General features: G+C 33.5%; 1 long non-coding RNA gene across 2 annotated transcripts; it reads left to right on the forward strand.

Annotated features, from left to right (window-relative positions):
- The first annotated feature begins 1,945 nt into the window (after window positions 1–1,945).
- LOC138129316 (uncharacterized) lies at window positions 1,946–3,449 on the forward strand. Of its 2 annotated transcripts, none has more exons than XR_011159184.1 (2): window positions 1,946–2,573; window positions 2,625–3,449. It is a non-coding gene; the product is annotated as an uncharacterized lncRNA (long non-coding RNA). The 2 variants fall into 2 exon arrangements; XR_011159185.1 differs by having other exon boundaries at window positions 1,946–2,568.
- Window positions 3,450–5,139: the final 1,690 nt, after the last annotated feature.

The raw sequence follows: 5,139 nt of genomic DNA on the forward strand, positions 1-5,139 counted from the left end.
TTTTAAATTATGTTCTTTTCAAATAAATTTCTGGGTCGGCACTGCCGTATCTGCCGCCCCTGACCAGCCGCCACTGACTTTAAGTTAGTATTGTTTATTGTTAAATTTAAAGTAGTTCTCCAAAATGTCATAACATGGGATACAAAGTTAATTAAATTCAAATTAATTTTATAAATTTTAAGAATTTTAAGTAACCAAGAATGTGGTACTGAATCATAGGCTTTTTTGTAGTCAATGAATGCGGTACAATTATTTCTATGATTTTTTAGATCTTGTTCCATTATTATCGTATCTATTATGAGTTGTTCTTTACAACCAAAAGACCCCTTAACACAACCTTTTTGTTCTTCATTAAGAATATTTAATTTTTGACAATGGTCATAAATTATTACTTTAATGCAAGATGTCATAATTTTATAAATTGTAGGCAGACATGTCATTAGCCTATATTTTGATGGATTTTTAGTATCGGAATCTTTTGGTTTCAGATATGTTATACCATGGGCCAAAAACTCTGGAAATGTGTTAGGTTCCCTAATAAATCTGTTAAAGTGATCAAGTAAGCATTTATGATGAATACGAGTAAATTTTTTTAACCAAAAGTTATGAATTTGGTCACCTCCAGGGGATTTCCAATTAATTATGTGAACTATTAATATTTCTTATTAAAATTTCAACGCTAATTTGAATATGATTTGAATTATTACTATCTTGTATCTCATTTTCTAAATGAGGAATCCATTCTGCCTGATTATTAAATTGAATTTCATTTGGCCATATGTTTGACCAGAATTCTTTAATTTCATTTATATTTGGTATACCATTATTAGTTTGAATTTTATTTTCTGTTATATTTTTGTAAAAGAATTTTATCTTCTGTTATTATTATTTTTAATAGCAATAAAATGTTAGTTCCCTAGAAGATTAATTTAGTAGGTTAATATTTTTTTAAACAGAATTAAATTGAACGTCATTGTTGTTTGTCGATATTTGGGGGTAATTGAGTCAACGGAAAACATTTGTTAGTCGTGACATAAATACGGTCAAAATTTTAAATCAAAGAAACCTAGAAAAATCGATGTGGCAAATAAAAATTCCACATTTGGCAAGTTTATAGCGCTGACTCCGTAGTCGATGACCAACCACAATCCGCACTGCTTGCAAAAACTCTACGAAATCTGCATGTACCTCCTGCACGTGGCGGGTTTCTTTGCGGGTATTTACGCCAACTCTGCCTTTGACATCTATACAATTCGTGTTGGCCATTTTGTGCGATGTAATCCACCTATTTCGAGTTGAATCATAATTTCAGTATAAATGCCTCTTAAGGATGAACTGGAGTAACATTGAAAAATGGCGAAAATTGCTTAAAATTAGTACAATAGTCCTTTCATCCATTCTGAAGTACTGTGCCAAATTTAAAAAAATTTGATCGAGGAATTTTAAAGTTATTACCTTCTAAAGTTTCGGGATATTTTACACGTGTTCTTATGAGAAATTGAGCAATGGTCGCATAAAAAGTGATAAAAAACATATTTCAAAATGGCCAATTTTTCTTAAATTTTTCACACATAAAGTATCGATATCGTAGAATTTTCTAATGAATTTACAAAAAAAGTTGGTCGAGGATTTTTCATGTAATCGCTAATTATATGTGGAAAAACACGGTTTTTGAGGTTATGTATCTGTTTTAATTTCAATAAAAGTGAACAAAATGCATATAATTGACGTCGGTATGCAACATTACACTCATATCGCACGTTTTACTACAGTTACGTTAAGAACTTTAACAGAAATCAATGAAAATTGAAATTCAGTGTGCTTTTGTTTACTTTCACGTACAGTCTTAGTCAAAAGATTGTAAAATCACATGTAAGTAATTATCTAAATATCAAGGAAATAAACACAAAATTTACTTGCAACTCATTACAATTCGTTTCCAAAAATTAAATAGTTATTTGTATAGCAAGGCTGCGAAATCCTACTTTGACGAACCGAGAGAAAAACTGTCGTCAAGGCCGCTTTGCGGCCGAGACAAGACAATCTCGAGGTCGTCAAAGGATTTCGTAGCCAAGGTGTACACAACATTTTGTGTGCAACCCGAAAATTTGTAATTATAAAATGAACAAGTGAAATTTCCTTCACTGTCAATAAAAATAAAGTCGGCCTACATGTCGCCATGTCGCTATGGAAACGACATAAATAAAACAATTCATTTTGAGAAAAATTGGAAAAATGTCGCAAAAAAATTACAACGTTTTTGTTCCGTCTACTTCCCCAGATTGTGCAGTGTCCAATTTAATACCAGAAAAGTCCAAACGGCAGTACGATAAGTGTTACAATGACTTTAAAGAGCGGTGTAATAAAAATAATGTGAAAACGGTGTCGGAGAATGTTGTTTTGGCTTATTTAATGGAAAAATCAAAAACTGTGAAAAGTTCAACTTTATGGAGTACATATTCACTGTTGAAGCTCACGCTGAACATACGGGATGGCATTGGTGTTACGAAGTTTCTGAAATTGGTACCTTTTTTGAAAACAAGTCAGTTGGTTATCAGGTGAAAAAGTGTAAGGTATTGACACGAGACCAATTCAATTTGCTGTATAGTCTGCCCTTTTTTTAGGTCATTTTAATCATGGGAATATTAGGAGCCATGCGAAGAGACGATCACGAACTAACCAAAATGTCTATCGATGACATCAAGGATGAACATTCTGTATTAATAGTGGCCATTCCTGACACAAAAACTGACATAAAACGAACTTTTACTGTCACCAATCCAGAATTTGTAAGATTATACCGCAAATATGCAGCTCTTGTTCCGTGTACTCATCCAGAGTTAAAAAAAGATTATAAATTGTGCAGTGTCGCATTTGAAACCTGAAAAATCGAAACAGCAATATAAAAAATGTTACAGTGACTTTGAGACTGATGTAACAAGAAGAATGTGAAAACCCTGTCGGATAATGTTGCATTGGCTTACCTATTTACTGGAATTTATTTATTGTGGCAGGTAAACGTTAAATTCTGTTATAAGTTTTAGGTTATTTTAATCGTGGAAATATCAGATGCCGTGCGAAGAGACAAATAAACCAAAATGTCTGTTGATGCCATTCAGGATTCAGGATATGTTACTACTTACTAGTTACTAGATATTTCCCTTTTTGACCGGTAGAAAATTAACCTAATTCATACGTGTCTGTTCTAGATCGATCTTTTTTACCGACTCGTCAATACGTCAATCATCGAATCATCAGGCGACCACTCCATTTGAAATTGGCGGGAACTTCAAACCGGATGAAAATTCTGTACTAATAGCGGCCGTTCCTGACACAAAAACTGGCATAAATCAAACTTTAACTGTACCCAATCCAGATTTTGTAAGATCACACCGCAAATATAGAGATAGATATGTTGTAATTGTGATAATAAATAAATATTGAAATGACTTTTACTTTTACGGCCGTCGTCAAGGCAACGGCTGGGAAATTCAATTTCGCGGCCTGCTCTAGGCACGCGAAGTGCTCATTTCGCGTACGGTTGCACACAAAACTGTTTTTTTAAATATTGATTTCTCGTAATAAACGTTTCATAGCATTATAAGAATTCCGCAACTTTTTGCTGAGATTGTTACTCCAGTTCATCCTTAAAATAGATTTTTTCAATTTAATTTTTTTTTATGAAACTAAATCAGATAACATTGTTCAAATTATTTTGTTTTCGGCTTACGGGAGTTAATAATAGCACAGATAATAGCTATGAATAATATTAATAATAGTTTTTGGATGTTATTTATCTGTATTTAGTAATATTTTGTGGTTGCTCGCAAAAAAATCATAACATTTTCAGTGAAATCAAATCTATATAGGGACATGTAATTGACTTGTTTATAAAGATTGACAGGGTCAGATAAACGGTGCTGTCTTAATAGGAAAGCGGCGATTGATCCACCAAAGCATGGATTTGGAACTGATTGAATTAGTTTTTAAATTTGGAAAATTCTTGGCATTTACACCATATTCGTGCAACGATCGACAGCCAAATTGTTTACAAAGATATCACTGTTTCCTTGTGTTTACAGTGTACACAATTGGAGTTGCAATTTACCAGTACATACATGCATGGGAATATCCAACAATGACTTTCATTCAATGTATATTGATGGTTGTGAGTTATTCGAATCAATATTTCTCCAATTTTCACATTTTGGTGGTGATGATGGGACTGAAGAAAAAACGATGGTTCACATTAATCGATGGGTTAAAGTCTATTAAAATTGCACCAGTCAATAGCGGACAATTTATAGTACTTAAGCTTTCAGTTTTCATGTTTTTAGTACCTTCCACGATTCAAATATTTGTGACTTTTTACTATTTTGATTATGTACTGCTTTTCATGTTTGTTCCGATACATACTTATATTCATTCGCAATTTACATATTCAATATGTACTTGTGTAGTACTAAGAATGCTACTGACAAGGTACCAACATTATACGAAAATGTTGCTCCAAATTTCTACTTCATCCAATCAAATCAACCCCCAGGAGTTGTCCCGAGTCTTAAAAGAAGTCAAACGTGGAGTGTTTGTTTTAAAAAGTTGTGTCGAAGTTTTCGTAACCATTTTTGGATGGACTATCCTCGGTACTATTTTCTGTGGTACCTTCAAGTTTTTTTATTACATCGACCTCTCCATTAAAAAAAGACATACTTTCAAATCCATATTCAGAATTCTACCACACCAGTTACATTTTCTTAGTGATTTAGGTCTTCTCGCGATACTTTGGGTACAGCTTCCTGACTTACCAAGTGCTCTCCAATCAACTCTCTGTTTCAGAGCGGTCTCCTGATCACGATGTTCTTGTGCGACAGAATTGTAAAAGAATATGACACACTTGTAGATCTGGCATGGCGACTGAAGACCTCACCGACTGCTTCGCGCAAGAAACAAGAGTTTGAAACGTTTACAGATTTTATCGACTGCAATCGCCCACAATTTACAGCAGCGGGATTTTTCCCAATCAACAGATCAACGTTGTTTCAAATGTTGGACGCATCGATCACGTTTATTTTGGTCATGCTTCAGTTCGAATAAATCAAATCAAACGATAATAGTTCTTTGTGCTTCAAGGCCAAAAAG

Source organism: Tenebrio molitor, chromosome 4 (genome assembly GCF_963966145.1).
Source record: "Tenebrio molitor chromosome 4, icTenMoli1.1, whole genome shotgun sequence".
Lineage (NCBI taxonomy): Eukaryota > Metazoa > Arthropoda > Insecta > Coleoptera > Tenebrionidae > Tenebrio > Tenebrio molitor.